General features: G+C 44.8%; 1 pseudogene; it reads left to right on the forward strand.

The window, feature by feature from the left end:
• Positions 1-2,493: 2,493 nt before the first annotated feature.
• Positions 2,494-18,798, forward strand: part of LOC123726582 (ubiquitin carboxyl-terminal hydrolase 33-like) — a 56,446-nt pseudogene continuing 40,141 nt past the window's right edge.

Genomic DNA, 18,798 nt, shown 5'->3' on the forward strand with positions numbered 1-18,798 from the left:
CAGTAGTTCGCGCTTTCAGTTTCGGTGCGTAATGCTGCTAACAATCCACGGTTTCTGGTTTGGGAATGTTTATAATAGTTGCTGTGGGTACGACATCACGCGATGCACTTGCTAATAAACTCGGGCTCACCGAATCAGGCGTTTTCGTCAAATGTTGTTGTTCGAGCTTGTCGGAAATATACCCAGTCCACGGGATCGAGCAAACTGGAAAGCGGTAAGTCAGATTGGTCGGACTAGCGTTCGAACACGAAGTGAGCGGGATGCTTGTTTTAGTTTCTGTCTATAGGTTGGGAGCAAGAAAATGGAGTCGTAGTCAGCTTTTCCGAAAGGAGGGGCGGGAGGGGCTTTATGTGTCGTGGAAGTTAGAATAACAATGATCCAGGGTTTTACCAGCTGACCTGGCTGCCCATTCGATATGCTGATATAATTTAGGAGTCTTGTTTTCAGGATTAGCCTTGTTAAAATCCCCGGCTACAATAAATGCAGCCTCCAGGATATGTGGTTTCCACTTCTAGCCAACAGCTGGCAGATATGGAATGGGTAGGCTAGTCTACATTATGAGTTAACAGCTGGCAGTTAAGCTTTCGATCACCATGCCACTTGTAAGCACTTCAGTCATCCTATTTTACCTTCATAAAGACCCTTGCTTTACTTGGAAAAAGAATGAAGGTCACCATGCATTTTCTCACCCTGTGAAGTTCATCATCATTTATTTAATCTGTAGCCTAATAAACAGCATGATTCCCCCAAGACGTAGTGGTAGGATCTCACAACATATCGCCATCGGACTCCAAGTTTACTTTGATAAGCGATGGTTATTATATCAATATTTGACATGCACGTTTCCACCGCTACTTCTCACGTCATTATTTTACCGACATGGACAAAATAGATCCCACCATGTTGAACAAACAAATGATCTGTCAGCATTTATAACATTTTACCCGATCTTCCTGTTTCCATCACAGCTGTCATAAATTTTTTTTGTTACATGGCACATACTCGCATAAAAACTATAGATGGACAAGTGGTTATAGACTATATAAAAATCCAAGTCAAAATCTATTTCAATTTGTTTACTGGTCAGCGTTTGGACTGGCCATTGCTTGCAGAATCTGAATTTTGTTATCTTATTCTTAGTCGTTAGGTGGCGCGCTAACACCCCATTCCCACACAACCACAAGATGGCCTAGGGCGTCAGAAGGCAGATCCACTCCTTGTCATTTGGCGGATCCGTGTGGTTTCAGGGTGGGTGGGAAAGGAGTTAGGTGCAGTTGAATCAGTGAAGGTAACTTGTAGTGGACTTCTGATATTTGTTTGTGTTTCTTCTAACCAGGGCAGTGGGACACTGTGTCACGCAACTTGAGTCAAGATCTGTTTCTTGCTTTGCTCTTAGGAACAGGGAACCATTGAAAGTAGTGATTTCTGGGGTAACGTTAATGTGGAGGTGGAGCAATTGAAGTTGAAGATTCCTGGTGTTTGTGACGCTCGCCATTTTGGTGCAGGCAGACCCCGGGGGTGAGTGTGGTGAAAAAGAGGAGTCACTGTCAGTCCTTTTGAGTTTTGAGTCAGTCTTTACCAACAAGGTCATTGTTAGGATATAGCAGGATCCTGTTAGAGCTTTTGTGCGAATCCACTGCTGTGTTTTAGGTGCCACGTTTATGGTCCTGTTGCAGCAGTTTGTAGGAGGGAGATTCCAAGATGTGGGAAGAGTGCAGGAGGGCATGGATGAGGATTGTATAGTTTCTGTGGATAAAGTTGTGTGTGTCTACTGTAGAAGTGCCCATGTTGCTGGGGATCGGGAGTGTCTGGTGCAAGAGGCAGGTTGAGGTGGCTAGAGTCAGAGTAGTGCAGAAGGTGTCGTATGCTGAGGCAGTGAAGAAAGTAGAGGAGGATTGATCAAGGGTGAGAGTTCCTGAGAGAGGATCCCTGTGAGTAGTAGATATGTGCCAACACAGAGGGATAGGCCTACGAAGTGATATATGCTTCAGTAAGGTTGTCGTCTTAGCAATGGTTATCAACTGTAACGCAGAAATGGAACATAAATCAGAGAAAAGTGATGTTGTGGTGGCATCTGCAGAGAAGTAGCCTCCCTGTGGCTCAGTTGGTAGAGCATGGTGTGTGCAATGTCAGGGTTGTGGGTTTGATTCTACGGGGGGCCAGTACAAAAAAAAAATGCATGAAAAGAAATGTATGCATTCACTACTGTAAGTCGCTCTGGATAAGAGCGTCTGCTAAATTACGTAAATATAAGAGTATTTGGGCATCTGAGATTTGACTTCAGAAGAGTTCACAGGGTGTATTGAATGGCGGTGACCCGTCCTCCCAGGCCGTTGGCATGGTGCAGATGGGGTCAAAAATTATTGTTATTATTTATTTATTTTAATTTTATTTTGTATCACAAAGTATAATGGATTTTATATCATAGTCCAGTTGCAGGTAATGCAACATATTGGGTGCCAACCGCCGTTAAACTCCGTAGAAGAAGAAGAAGGCAGATCAACAACCTGGAAGTTGTGCATTACGAATGAACGGTTTCTCTTTAAACTGTTACATTTCGTCGGTTTACCGTTTGAAGTAATGTCAAGGAGAGATCTTGAACCGGTGTGTTAGCGTTCAAAGATAACCGGAGCCTTTCTTCCAAACTGTAATTTCCAAACGTGCAGGTAAGAGCCAAAAGGTTATTTTTGTTCGGTGTGTTGCTGCAGAAACGAGAAGCGAGCAGCAGTTGACGTTTGCTAGCTTAACTAGCTAAATGTTAGCATCATCCAGTTGTCAATCTATTTTGTTCCCATGCAAGACATGTGTTGTTAGCTAGCATGAATCGTGTTAAAAAATTCAGATAACTCTGCTTGATTCACATCGGGATTGAATTGAATTGAACCTTCAACATATTTCACATCGACTGGTTAGCATGTTGGCTAGTTAGCGCCCCGGGCCAACTGCCTTTGACCGTTAGCTTAGCTTAGCCTCTGTCAGTGATCTGGCGCACCGACTGAACTGCAGGTAATGTGTGCCAATAGCCAGTAGCTAACTAAATACATTACATCCAGTTGCTAGCATCTGTTTTGACATGCTGGTTGATAATTAACTGGTCTGAGAAATGCAAGGGGTTAGAAGCGAAAGGGATGTAAAAAAACAACAACATTCTAGTACGAATCAGCTTGAGGTCCAGTGCTCTGTATAGAACAAATGCCCCTCCCAACATTTGGCTATACTTGATCATTCGGATGAATTTATGTATTTTAAAGTAAATTGTGAAAATCGAGTAATATTGGAGATTATCTCATGAATTGATGAGGTTTTGGGTGAAAAACCTCTTCTCTAAGGATCGGATTGGTTGTGGTTGTTTCAAGGACATACATACATACATACATACATACATACATACATACATACATACATACACTGCATTCGGAAAGTATTCAGACCCCTTGACTTTTTTCCACATTGTTACATTAGCCTTATTCTAAAATGGATTCGTTTTTTTTTCTCAATCTACACGCAATACCCCATAATGACAACAAAAATTGATTTTTAGCAATTGTTGCAAATGTATTAAAGAAAATTTAAAATATGGAAATATCACATTTACATAAGTATTCAGACCCGTTACTCAGCACTTTGTTGAAGCACCTTTAGCAGCGATTACAGCCTTGAGTCTTATTGGGTATGACGCTACCAGCGTGGCACACCTGTATTTGGGCAGTTTCTCCCATTCTACTCTGCAGATCAAATCAAACTTTATTTGCCACATGCGCTGAGTACAAGTGTAGACTTCACCGTGAAATGCTTACTTACAAGCCTTTAACCAACAGTGCAGTTCAAGAAGAAAATATTTACCAACTAGACTAAAATTAAAAGTAACATAAAAAGAATAACGATAACGAGGCTGTGTCAATGTAAATTGTCCGGTGGCCATTTTATGAATTGTTCAGCAGTCTAATGGCTTGGGGTAGAAGCTGTTGAGGAGCCTTTTGGTCCTAGACTTGGTGCTCCGGTACCGCTTGCCGTGCAGTAGCAGAGAAAACAGTCTAACTTGGGTGACTGGAGTCTCTGACAATTTTATGGGCTTTCCTCTGATACTGCCTGGTATATAGGTCCTGGATGTCAGGAAGCTTGGCCCCAGTGATGTACTGGGCTGTACGCACTACCCTCTGTAGCGCCTTACTGTCAGATGCCGAGCTGTTGCCATACCAGGCGGTGATGCAACCGGTCAGGATGCTCTCGATGGTGCAGCTGTAGAACCTTTTGAGGATCTGAGGTCCCATGCCAAATCTTTTCGGTCTCCTGAGGGGAAAAGGTTTTGTCGTGCCCTCTTCATGACTGTCTTGGTATGTTTGGACCATGATAGTTTGTTGGTGATGTGGACACCAAAGAACTTGAAACTCTCGATCCGCTTCACTACAGCCCCTGTCGATGTTAATGGGGTCCTTCCTGTCGTCCATGATCATCTCCTTTGTCTTGCTACATTGAGGGAGCGGTTGTTGTCCTGGCACCACACTGCCAGGTCTCTGACCTACCTATAGGCCATCTCGTCGATTTGTCGGTGATCAGGCCTACCACTGTTGTGTCGTTAGCAAACTTAATGATGGTGTTGGAGTCGTGTTTGGCCACGCAGTGGGTGAACAGGGAATACAGGAGGGGTAAGTACACACCCCTGAGGGGCCCCCGTGTTAAGGATCAGTGTGGCGGATGTGTTGTTACCTATCCTTACCACCTGGGGGCCGCCCGTCAGGAAGTCCAGGATCCAGTTGCAGACTGCGGTGTTTTAGTCCCAGGGTCCTTAGCTTAGTGATGAGCTTTGTGTGCACGATGGTGTTGAACGCTGAGCTGTAGTCAATGAACAGCATTCTCACATAGGTGTCCAGGTGGGAAAGGGCAGTGTGGAGTGCGATTGAGATTGCGTCATCTGTGGATCTGTTTGGGCGGTATGCAAATTGGAGTGAGTCTAGGGTTTCTGGGATAATGTTGTTGATGTGAGCCATGACCAGCCTTTCAAAGCACTTCATGGCTACTGACGTGAGTGCCACGGGCGGTAATCATTTAGGCTGGTTACCTTCGCTTCTTGGGCACAGGGACTATGGTGGTCTGATTTGAAACATGTGGGTATTACGGACTCGGTCGGGAGAGGTTGAAAATGTCAGTGAAGACGCTTGACAGTGGGTCCGCGCATGCTCTGAGTACAAGTCCTAGTAATCTGTCTGGCCCAGCGGCTTTGTGAATGTTGACCTGTTGAAGGGTTTGTTCACGTCGGCTGCCAAGAACGTTATCACGCAGTCATCCAGAACAGCTGGTGCTCTTGTGCATGCTTCAGTGTTGCTTGCCTCGAAGCGAGCGTTACATTTACATTTTAGTCATTTAGCAGACGCTCTTATCCAGAGCGACTTACACTAGTGAATGCATACATTTCATTTCATGCATTTAAAAAAAAAAAAAAAGTTGTACTGGCCCCCCATGGGAATGCAACCCACAACCCTGGCGTTGCAAACACCATGCTCTACCAACTGAGCCACAGGGAAGGCATTTAGCTTGTCTGGTAGTACACAGCGTTGTATGAGATCTTCAGTTTCTTGGCAATTTCTCCCATAGAGTTTCTCTTAATTTCTCAGAACAAGAATAGACTGACGCGTTTCAGGAGGAAGTTCTTTGTTTCTGCCCATTTTGAGCCGTTAATCGAAGCCACAAATGCTGATGCTCCAGATACTCAACTAGTCTAAAGAAGGCCAGTTTTATTGCTTCTTTAAGCAGAACAACAGTTTTCAGCTGTGCTAACATAATTGCAAAAGGGTTTTCTAATGATCAATTAGCCTTTTAAAATGATAAACTTGGATTAGCTAACACAACGTGCTATTGGAACACAGGAGTGATGGTTGCTGATAATGGGCCTCTGTACGCCAATGTAGATATTCCATAAAAAATCTGCCGTTTCCAGCTACAATAGTCATTTACAACATTAACAATGTCTACACTGTATTTCGGATCAATTTGATGTTATTTTAATGGACAAAAAAATGTGCTTATTTTCAAAAACAAGGACATTTCTAAGTGACCCCAAACTTTTGTGTGTGTGTGTGTGTGTGTGTGTGTGTGTGTGTGTGTGTGTGTGTGTGTGTGTGTGTGTGTGTGTGTGTGTGTGTGTGTGTGTGTGTGTGTGTTAAATCAAGTTTTATTAGTCACATGCGCCGAATACAACAGTTGTAGACCTTACAGTGAAATGCTTACTTATGAGCACCTAACTGACAGTGCAGTTTCCAATAATACGGATAAAAGTAACAAGTAATTAAAGAGGAGGAGTAAAAAATAACAATATATACAGGGTATTACGCTACAGAGTCAATGTGGAGGCTATATACAGGGTGTTACGGTACAATGTGGAGGCTATATACAGGGGGTACCGGTACAGAGTCAATGTGGAGGCTTATACAGGGTGTTACGGTACAATGTGGAGGCTATATACAGGGGGTACCGGTACAGAGTCAATGTGGAGGCTATATACAGGGGGTACCGGTACAGAGTCCATGTGGAGGCTATATACAGGGGGTACCGGTACAGAGTCAATGTGGAGGCTATATACAGGGGGTACAGAGTCAATGTGGAGGCTATATACAGGGTGTTACGGTACAGAGTCAATGTGCGGTGTCACAGGTTAGTTGAGGTAGTATGTACATGTAGGTAGAGTTATTAAAGTGACTATGCATAGATTACCAAAGTGACGGTGTGTGTGGGGGGGCATTGGAAATAGACTGGGTAGCCATTTGATTAGCTTTTCAGGAGTCTTATGGCTTGGGGGTGGAAGCTGTTTAGAAGCCTCTTGGACCTAGACTTGGTGCTCCGGTACCGCTTGCTGTGCGGTAGCAGAGAGATCAGTCTATAACTTGGGTGGCTGGAGTCTTGGACAATTTTTGGGGCCTTCCTCTGACGCTGCCTGGTTTAGAGGTCCTGGATGGCAGGAAGCTTGACCCCAGTGATGTACTGGGCTGTACACACTACCCTCAATAGTGCCTTGCGGTCGGAGACCACGTAGTTGCCATACCAGGCGGTGAAGCAACCAGTCAAGATATTCTCGATGGTGCAGCTGTAGACCTTTGAGGATCTGAGGACCCATGGCAAATCTTTTATCCTCCTGAAGGGGAAGAGGTGTTGTCATTCCCTCTTCATGATTGTGTTGCTGTGTTATAGACCATGATAGATCCTTAGTGATGTGGACACAGAGGAACTTGAAGCTCTCGACCCGCTCCACTACAGCCCTGTCGATGTGAATTGGGGCGTCGGTTTCCTGTAGTCCACTATCAGCTCCTTTGTCTCGGAGAACCTTGAAGTGTTTATCAGCTGTGTAAAGTGCATTTATTAGGGTGGGTGTGTGAGTCAGATAGAGAGTGAGATGTTTGTGAGGGGAAGAGTGCAGCTGGGATCTATTCAGACTGATGTTTGTGGAGAGGGGAAGAGTGCAGCTGGGATCTATGCAGACTGATGTTTGTGAGGGGAAGAGTGCAGCTGGGATCTATGCAGACTGATAATTGTGACCTGAGGAAACACTATTGATCTGTAAGGGAATGGACCTGACCTGTCCTGCTGGACCATCAACTGTCTAGTGTTATCTCTCACTCTCACCAGGCTCCCTGGGCTGGGTTTGGCTGTAGAGGTAGTGTCTCTCACCAGGCTCCCTGTCCTGGGCTGGGTTTGGCTGTAGAGGTAGTGTCTCTCACCAGGCTCCCTGTCTTGGGCTGGGTTTGGCTGTAGAGGTAGTGTCTCTCACCAGGCTCCCTGGGCTGGGCTGGGTTTGGCTGTAGAGGTAGTGTCTCTCACCAGGCTCCCTGTCTTGGGCTGGGTTTGGCTGTAGAGGTAGTGTCATCTCACCAGGCTCCCTGGGCTGGGCTGGGTTTGGCTGTAGAGGTAGTGTCTCTCACCAGGCTCCCTGGGCTGGGCTGGGTTTGGCTGTAGAGGTAGTGTCTCTCACCAGGCTCCCTGTCTTGGGCTGGGTTTGGCTGTAGAGGTAGTGTCTCTCACCAGGCTCCTGGGCTGGGCTGGGTTTGGCTGTAGAGGTAGTGTCTCTCACCAGGCTCCCTGTCTTGGGCTGGGTTTGGCTGTAGAGGTAGTGTCTCTCACCAGGCTCCCTGCTGGAGTCACTATTTGAGTTGCATGCTGACTAGACCACACAAGCTGTTGCGCTCCTGTTGATTTTGTCCCCCCACACCAGACGCGATCAGGACACGCAACTATATTAATTTGGGGACAGGTCGAAAAGCATTAAACATTCATGGCAATTCAGCTAGCTTGCTGTTGCTAGCTAATTTGTCCTGGGGTATAATCATTGGGTTGTTATTTCACCTGAAATGCACAAGGTCCTCTACTCCAACAATTAATCCACAGATAAAAGGGTAATCTGAGTTACTTTCTAGTCATCCCACCTCCTTCAGTCGTCTTCTTCTTTGGACTTAATATGGCGGTTGGCAACCAACTTCAAAGTGCTTTACCACCACCAACTGGACTGGAGTGTTGACCTCTGTTCATCTTTCACCCACGTGGGTATATGCTCCTAATAACCAATGAGGAGATGCCATGTGGGTATATGCTCCTAATAACCAATGAGGAGATGGGAGAGGTAGGACTTGCAGCGTGTTAAGCGTCACAAATAGGAACCAAGTTGTATTTTAGCGCCTGACTACGCAGACGCACGAAAGCAGTGTTGGTGTAATGATAGAATGACGTGATATGTGTACGTTCAGTTTGAAACGCACGTGACGCGATCTGTGTGGTCAGGGTGTTAGGGCTGTGTGGTCGGGCGCTTCGGAGCCGTGTGGTCGGCGCGTCGGAGCCGTGTGGTTGGAGCCGTGTGGTCGGGCGCGTCGGAGCCGTGTGGTTGGAGCTGTGTGGTCGGCGCGTTGGAGCTGTGTGGTCGGGCGCGTTGGAGCTGTGTGGTTGGAGCTGTGTGGTTGGCGCGTTGGAGCTGTGTGGTTGGAGCTGTGTGGTCGGCGCGTTGGAGCTGTGGTTGGAGCTGTGTGGTCGGGCGCTTTGGAGCGGTGTGGTCGGAGCGGTGTGGTCGGAGCCGTGTGGTCGGCGCGTCGGAGCCGTGTGGTCGGAGCTGTGGTCGGGCGCGTGTTGGAGCTGTGTGGTCCTCCACTGATTCTCGCTGATTCTTCCTGTTGAGGCTTTGTGTGGTTCATCAAGACCATGTTGGTAGGTGTTGTTTGGATTGAAAATGACCCGCTTTTCTTTCCCCCCACTGCACCAAATCTTCAACAATCACTCACCATTCTGCCAATGCTCCTTGAGCTACTGACCTGGGATTAGGGCACACACACACACACACATCTATGTGTTGACGTTCTAGAGAAGCAGTGAAAAGCCGTGTTGCTATCTGGCTGGCTGTGTTATCAGGGGTTGAACCTTGACTCAGTGAGGTTCTCTGCATAATCTGGTGGGTAGGGAGAGTGGAGCGTCAGTCTGCTGTGGTCGTCATCATCGCCTCAGCTTCTGTTGTTGAGCTGTTAGCACAACCAATCTCTAGATGCCTATGACGTGGACTCTAAGACCCCCCCCCCCATCACCTCTCTGATTCAGAGGGGTTGGGTTAAATGAGGAAGACACATTTCAGTTGAATGCATTCACTTGTACAACTGACTAGGTATTAGTGATCGACCGATTATGATTTTTCAACGCCGATACCGATTTATTGGCCAATGTTTTAAAGTTTTTTTATTATTTTATTTATTTATTTGTAATAATGACAATTACAACAATACTGAATGAACACTTTCAGAGAAATAAGGAACCGTTCCGTATTTTATCTAACGGGTGGCATCCCTAAGTCTAAATATTGCTGTTACATTACACAACCTTCAATGTTATGTCATAATTATGTACAATTCTGGCAAATTAGTTATGGTCTTTGTTAGGAATAAATGGACTTCACACAGTTTGCAACGAGCCAGGCAGCATATACCCTGACTCTGCTTGCACGGAACGCAAGAGAAGTGACACAAATTCATGTTAGCAGGCAATATTAACTAAATATGCAGGTTTTAAAAATACATACTTGTGTATTGATTTTAAAGAAATGCATTAATGTTTATGGTTAGGTACATTGGTGCAACGACAGTGCTTTTTTTGCAAATGCGCTTGTTAAATCATCACCCGTTTGTCGAAGTAGGCTGTGATTTGATGAGAAATTAACAGGCACCGCATCGATTATATGCAACGCAGGACACGCTAGATAAACTAGTAATATCATCAACCATGTGTAGTTAACTAGTGATTATGTTAAGATTGGTAGTTTTTTATAAGATAAGTTTAATGCTAGCTAGCAACTTACCTTTGCTTCTTGCTGCCCTCGTGTAACAGGTAGTCAGCCTGCCACGCAGTCTCCTCATGGAGTGCAATGTAAGGCAGGTGGTTAGAGCGTTGGACTAGTAACCAGAAGGTTGCAAAAACGAATCCCCCCTGAACAAGGCAGTTAACCCCCGTTCCTAGGCCGTCATTGAAAATAAGAATGTGTTCTTAATCTGACTTACCTAGTTAAATAACGGTGTAAAAAAAAAAAAACTGCAAATTGGTGGCCAAAAATACCGATTGTTATGAAAACTTGAAATCGGCCCTAATTAATCGGCCATTCCGATTAATCGGTCGACCTCTACTAGGTATCTCCCTTTTCCCACAGTGTCGTCAAAAGAATGGTTTTTTTTACACCCCCCCCCAAAAAAACCCGGTTTGGTACTGGAATTAGTTTATCTCGGTACTTTGTGAAATGTCTCAGGTGGTTGTGAGAGTCACGTCTGTATCATCCCCTTTTATAGCGCAACGTTGCTGCTCCTCTAGGCTAATTATTCATTAATTGTGCCGTCTCGTTGCGTTGTTAGCCTCCCAATCATGATGCACAGAAGTTAACGCACTTGAATAACACAACGGGCATGTAGAAATGTTTAACTGCTAATTTCTGTTCCCCAAAACAATGTCCAGTACAGGAAGGGTTTGGGAACCCTTGTTTTAGTTCACAAAAAAAAAGAACATGATTTTAGATCTCGTGTTGTGGGACAAACTGGTTTAGAAGGATCATTTTTCTTTGTCCACATCTGTAGTCTTTTTCGTGTTCCTTCCAGCCGCCTGTTGCCTGAATGCCTGTGAGACTTGCGTTGTTTCTAATAGGGCTTACTGTGGCATGAGCAGATTAAATGTTTTATCAGTGCTGTGGAAGAAGTATTTAAAAAATAAAATATTTTCTTATCCCCTCTCTCTCTCTCTCCCCTCCCTCTGACAGGTGAGATACAGGTTCAGGTGAGTGATGCCTGTGGAGTCCAGCAGTGACTGTCCCCATCTGGAGTGTGTTGGAGAAATCACCAAGGAAGAACTGATCCACAAGTCACATGTAAGTCCCCCTCCGGAGTACTGTAGTACGCAAGTCCCCCTCCGGAGTACTGTAGTACGCAAGTCCCCCTCCGGAGTACTGTAGTACGCAAGTCCCCCTCCGGAGTACTGTAGTACAGAAGTCCCCCTCCAGAGTACTGTAGTACAGAAGTCCCCCTCCAGAGTACTGTAGTACAGAAGTCCCCCTCCAGAGTACTGTAGTACAGAAGTCCCCCTCCAGAGTACTGTAGTACAGAAGTCCACATTGTTACGTTACAGCCTTGTTCTAAAATGGATAAAATATCCCTCCCTCTCAATCTACACACAATTGACAAAGAAAAAACAGGTTTTAATTTTTTTGTGCAAATGTATAAAAAACTGAAATCACATTTACATAAGTATTCAGACCCTTTACTCAGTATTTTGTTGATGCACCTTTGGCAGTAATTACAGCCTCTCAAGCTCCGTCAGGTTGGATGGGGAGCGTCGCTGCACAGCTATTTTCAGGTCTCTCCAGAGATGTTCAATCGGGTTCAAGTCCGGGCTCTGGCTGGGACACTCAAGGACATTCAGAGACTTGTCCCGAAGCCACTCCTGTGTTGTCTTGGCTGTGTGCTTTGGGTCGTTGTCCTTTTGGAAGGTGAACCTTCGCCCCAGTCTGAGGTCCTGAGCGCTCTGGAGCAGGTTTTCATCAATGATCTCTCTGTACTTTGCTCCGTTCATCTTTCCCTCGATCCTGACTAGTCTCCCAGTCCCTGCCGCTGAAAAACATCCCCACAGCAAACTCCAAGCGGGCTGTCATGTGCCTTTTAACTGAGGTTTGGCTTCCGTCTGGCCACTCTACCATAAAGGCTTGATTGGTGGAGTACTGCAGAGATGGTTGTCCTTCTGGAAAGTTCTCCCATCTCCACAGAGGAACTCTGGAGCTCTGTCAGAGTGGCCATCGGGTTCTTCGTCACCTCCCTGACCAAGGCCCCTTCTCCCCGATTGCTCAGTTTGGCCGGGTGGCCAGCTCTAGGAAGAGTCTTGGTGGTTCCAAACTTTTATCCATTTAAGAATGATGGAGGCCACTGTGTTCTTGGGGACCTTTAATGCTGCAGAAATGTTTTTCCCCAGAGCTGTGCTTCGAGACAATCTTGTTTCGGAGCCCTGCAGACAATTCCTTTGACCTCATGGCTTGGTTTTTACTCTGATATGCACTGTCAACTGTGGGACCTTATATAGACAGGTGTGTGCCTTTCCAAATCATGTCCAATCAATTGAATTTACCACAGGTGGACTCCAGTCAAGTTGTAGAAACATCTCAAGGATGATCAATGGAAACAGGATGCACCTGAGCTCAATTTATTGTCTCATAGCAAAAAGTCTGAATACTAATGTAAATGTCATATTTCTGTTTTTTTAATTTTTTTTAAGAAATGTGCAAACATTATTAAAAACCTGCTTTGTCATGGGGTATTCTGTGTAGATTGAGGAAGTGTTTTTTTTATTTAATCCATTTTAGATTAAGACTAATGGAACAATGTGGGGAAAAGGGAAGGGGTCTGAATACTCGCCGAATACTCTGTAAATCCGCTTATGATGTTGAATTCTGATTATCCACTTTGTTCACTCCGCTACTATCACATTTTATATAGTGGTTAGCTGATAGACGCTAATTAGGGAAGCTAAGTGATCTTTATCATCGAGTAGCATTAGCTAGAATATAAACTATTATTAATGTCTCTCTGGTCTGTTCACTGAAGCAGTCTGAGATTATTATACTGTCTCTCTGGTCTGTTCACTGAAGCAGTCTGAGATTATTATACTGTCTCTCTGGTCTGGTCACTGAAGCAGTCTGAGATTATTATACTGTCTCTCTGGTCACTGAAGCAGTCTGAGATTATTATACTGTCTCTCTGGTCACTGAAGCAGTCTGAGATTATTATACTGTCTCTCTGGTCACTGAAGCAGTCTGAGATTATTATACTGTCTCTCTGGTCACTGAAGCTGGTTGGCTGTTGTGGTGTGTGGGTGTTTTCTAGGGCCAGTGTCAGGACTGCAAGGTTGGAGGACCAAATCTGTGGGCGTGTCTGGAGGTGAGTGAGCGGTCCCTGGCTTTGTTTGGGACTTTTATTTTGAGAGTTGTGACTACCATTTGGCCTTGTATGAATATGGACGTAACAGTTCTGTAGTAATAATCTATTGTTTTCTCTGTGTGTGTACAGAACAGCTGTGCGTATGTGGGCTGTGGAGAATCTCATGCTGACCACAGCACTGTCCACTCACAGGTGAGTCAACCCTTGACCCTTCACCTCCCACACACAGCTACAGGACTAGATCAATATCCAGGATGGTTCAGAACATACCAACAGGATTAGATATCCAGGATGGTTCAGAACATACCTACAGGACTAGGTCAATGTTCAGAACATACCTACAGGACTAGATCAATATCCAGGATGGTTCAGAACATACCTACGGGACTAGATAAATATTCAGGATGGTTCAGAACTTACCTACGGGACTAGATAAATGTTCAGGAGGGTGCAGAACATACCTACAGGACTAGATCAATATTCAGGATGGTTCAGAACATACCTACAGGACTAGATAAATGTTCAGGATGGTTCAGAACATACCTACAGGACTAGATAAATGTTCAGGAGGGTGCAGAACATACCTACAGGACTAGATAAATGTTCAGGATGGTGCAGAAAGTACACTGAGGGGAAAAAGTATTTGATCCCCTGTTGATTTTGTACATTTGTCCACTGACAAAGAAATGATCAGTCTATAATTTTAATGGTAGGTTTATTTGAACAGTGAGAGACAGAATAACAACAAAAATATTGAGAAAAACGCATGTCAAAAATGTTATAAAATGATTTGCATTTTAATGAGGGAAATAAGTATTTGACCCCCTCTCAATCAGAAAGATTTCTGGCTCCCAGGTGTCTTTTATACAGGTAACGAGCTGAGATTAGGAGCACACTCTTAAAGGGAGTGCTCCTAATCTCAGCTTGTTACCTGTATAAAAGACACCTGGGAGCCAGAAATCTTTCTGATTCCAAACTCTCCACCATGGCCAAGACCAAAGAGCTCTCCAAGGATGTCAGGGACAAGATTGTAGACCTACACAAGGCTGGAATGGGCTACAAGACCATCGCCAAGCAGCTTGGTGAGAAGGTGACAACAGTTGGTGCGATTATTCGCAAATGGAAGAAACTGCCTATCTCCCTCGGCCTGGGGCTCCATGCAAGATCTCACCTCATGGAGTTGCAATAATCATGAGAACGGTGAGGAATCAGCCCAGAACTACATGGGAGGATCTTGTCAATGATTTCAAGGCAGCTGGGACCATAGTCACCAAGAAAACAATTGGTAACACACTACACCGTGAAGGACTGAAATCCTGCAGCGCCCGCAAGGTCCCCCTGCTCAAGAAAGCACATATACATGCCCGTCTGAAGTTTGCCAATGAACATCTGAAGGATTCAGAGGACAACTGGGTGAAAGTGTTGTGGTCAGATGAGACCAAAATGGAGCTCTTTGGCATCAACTCAACTCGCCGTGTTTGGAGGAGGAATGCTGCCTATGACCCCAAGAACACCATCCCCACCGTCAAACATGGAGGTGGAAACATTATGCTTTGGGGGTGTTTTTTCTGCTAAGGGGACAGGACAACTTCACCGCATCATTTGACGGGGCCATGTACTGTCAAATCTTGGGTGAGAACCTCCTTCCCTCAGCCAGGGCATTGAAATTGGGTCGTGGATGGGTATTCCAGCGTGACAATGACCCAAAACACACGGCCAAGGCAACAAAGGAGTGGCTCAAGAAGAAGCACATTAAGGTCCTGGAGTGGCCTAGCCAGTCTCCAGACCGTAATCCCATAGAAAATCTGTGGAGGGAGCTGAAGGTTCGAGTTGCCAAACGTCAGCCTCGAAACCTTAATGACTTGGAGAAGATCTGCAAAGAGGAGTGGGACAAAATCCCTCCTGAGATGTGTGCAAACCTGGTGGCCAACTACAAGAAACGTCTGACCTCTGTGATTGCCAACAAGGGTTTTGCCACCAAGTACTAAATCATGTTTTGCAGAGGGGTCAAATACTTATTTCCCTCATGAAAATGCAAATCATTTTCTAACATTTCTGACATGCGTTTTTCTGGATTTTTTTGTTGTTAATCTGTCTCTCACTGTTCAAATAAACCTACCATTAACCTGTTAGGGCTAGGGGGCAGTATTGACACGGCTGGATAAAAAACGTACCCGATTTAATCTGGATACTACTCCTGCCCAGTAACTAGAATATGCATATAATTTTTGGCTTTGGATAGAAAACACTCCAAAGTTTCTAAAACTGTTTGAATGGTGTCTGTGAGTATAACAGAACTCAAATGGCAGGTCAAAACCTGAGAGATTCCTTTACAGGAAGTGGCCTGTCTGACCATTTATTGTCTTTCTTTGACATCTCATTCAATTACAAAGGATCTCTGCGGTAACGTGACACTTCCCACGGCTCCAATAGGCTCTCAGAGCCCGGGAAAAACCTGAATGTCGTCATTTCAGCTCCAGGCTGAAACACATTATCGCCTTTCTCAAGTGGCCGATCAAGGGACTGTGGGCTTAGGCGCGTGCACTGGCCGCCCCCGTCTTTGTGATTTTTCCTCTGTTTGCCGAAAAGGAGATTCCCGGTCGGAATATTATCGCTTTTTTACGAGATAAATTGCATAAAAATTGATTTTAAACAGCGGTTGACATGCTTCGAGGTACGGTATTGGAATATTTAGAATTTTTTTGTCACGAATTGCGCTATGCGCACGACCCTGATTTACCATTTCGGATAGTGTCTGGGACGCCACGAACAAAAACGCCGCTATTCGGATATAACGATGGATTATTTTGGACCAAACCAACATTTGTTATTGAAGTAGCAGTCCTGGGAGTGCATTCTGACGAAGACAACAAAAGGTAATCAAACTTTTATAATAGTAAATCTGATTTTGGTGAAGGCTAAACTTGCCGGGTGTCTAAATAGCTAGCCCGTGATGGCTGGGCTATGTACTTAGAATATTGCAAAATGTGCTTTCACCAAAAAGCTATTTTAAAATCGGACATATCGAAGTGCATAGAGGAGTTCTGTATCTATAATTCTTAAAATAATTGTTATGCTTTTTGTGAACGTTTATCGTGAGTAATTTAGTAAATTGTTAGTAAATTCCCGGAAGTTTGCGGGGGTATGCTAGTTCTGAACGTCACATGCTAATGTAAAAAGCTGTTTTTTGATATAAATATGAACTTGACTGAACAAAACATGCATGTATTGTATAACATAATGTCCTAGGTGTGTCATCTGATGAAGATCATCAAAGGTTTGTGCTGCATTTAGCTGTCTTCTGGGTTTTTGTGACATTATATGCTAGCTTGAAAAATGGGTGTCTGATTATTTCTGGCTTGGTACTCTGCTGACATAATCTAATGTTTTGCTTTCGTTGTAAAGCCTTTTTGAAATCGGACAGTGTGGTTAGATTAACGAGAGTCTTGTCTTTTAAATAGCTGTAAAATAGTCATATGTTTGAGAAATTGAAGTAATAGGATTTTTAAGGTATTTGAAAATCGCGCCACAGGATTCAACTGGCTGTTACGTAGGTGGGACGAATTCGTCCCGCCTGCCCTAGAGAGGTTAAAATTATAGACTGATCATTTCTTTGTCAGTGGGCAAACATACAAAATCAGCAGGGGGATCAAATACTTTTTTCCCTCACTGTACCTACAGGACTAGGTTGATATTCAGGATGGTGCAGGAGAGAGAAGGTGTTGAAGTGAGGGATGGGAGAAGGAAGTGTGTGGAGGGAAAGGAGGTGGTGACGAGAGAGGGAGTGTGATGGGGAGGAGAAGGGAACAGACGAAAGGGATGTGAGATGTTCAAGGAGATGAGAGTCCCTGTTTGTGTTGCCATTTAAAAGGAATACGATTATTACATTGTCATCATCCACCCCCCCTTCTCTTTCCTTTCTCTCTATCAATCTCTCACTCACACACACATTCATACAGTTGAAGTCCGGAAGTTTACATACACTTAGGTTGGAGTCATTAAAACTCGTTTTTCAACCACTCCACAAATTTCTTGTTAACAAACTATAGTTTTGGCAAGTCTGTTAGGACATCTACTTTGTGCATGACAAGTCATTTTTCCAACAATTGTTTACAGACAGATTATTCCACTTATAATTCACTGTATCACAATTCCAGTTGGTCAGAAGTTTACATACACTAAGTTGACTGTGCCTTTTAAACAGCTTGGAAAATTCCAGAAAATTATGTCATTGCTTTAGAAGCTTCTGAAGCTTCAATTGAGTCAATTGGAGATGTTTTTTGAAAATTTTGCAAATGTATTACTCAGTACTTTGAAGCACCTTTGGCAGCGATTTACAGCCTTGGCACACCTGTATTTGGTTAGTCTCTCCCATTTTTCTCTGCAGATTATCCAAGCTCTGTTAGGTTGGATGGGCCACTCAAGGTCATTCAGACTTGTCCCGAAGTCACTCCTGCGTTGTCTTGGCTGTGTGCTTAGGGTTGTTGTCCTGTTGGAAATTGAACCTTCACCTTAGTCTGAGGTCCTGAGTGCTCTGGAGCAGGTTTTCATCAAGGATTTCTCTGTACTTTGCTCCGTTCATCTTTCCCTCGATCCTGACTAGTCTCCCAGTCCCTGCCACTGAAAAACATCCCCACAGCATGATGCTGCCACCACCATGCTTCACCGTTGGGATGCTGCCAGGTTTCCTCCAGATGTGACTCTTGGCATTCAGGCCAAAGGAGTTCAATCTTGGTTTCATCAGACCAGAGAATCTTGTTTCTCATGGTCTGAGAGTCTTTTGGTGCCTTTTGGCAAACTCCAAGTGAGCTGTTGTGCCTTTTACTGAGGAGTGGCTTCCCTCAGGCCACTCTACCATAAAGCCCTGATCAACAAATTGGATGCAGTCGATCACAGTGCCACCACTGTGACCTGTACGCTCTCGTTGGCTGGCCCTCACTTCATACTCGTTGCCAAACCCACTGGTTCCAGGTCATCTACAAGACCCTACTAGGTAAAGTCCCACCTTATCTCAGCTCACTGGTCACCATAGCAGTACCCACCTGTAGCACGCGCTCCAGCAGGTATATCTCTCTGGTCACCCCCAGGGCCAATTCCTCCTTTGGCAGCCTCTCCTTCCAGTTCTCTGCTGCCAATGACTGGAACGAACTGCAAAAATCTCTGAAACTGGAAACACTTTTCTCCTTCACTAGCTTTAAGCACCAGCTGTCAGAGCAGCTCACAGATCACTGCACCTGTACATAGCCCATCTATAAATAGCCCAAACAATTACCTCATCCCCTACTATATTTATTTATTTTGCTCCCTTGCACCCCAGTATTTCTACTTTGCACATTCACCTACTGCAAATCTACCATTCAAGTGTTTTACTTGCTAT

Source organism: Salmo salar, chromosome ssa14, assembly GCF_905237065.1.
Source record: "Salmo salar chromosome ssa14, Ssal_v3.1, whole genome shotgun sequence".
NCBI classification, from domain to species: domain Eukaryota; kingdom Metazoa; phylum Chordata; class Actinopteri; order Salmoniformes; family Salmonidae; genus Salmo; species Salmo salar.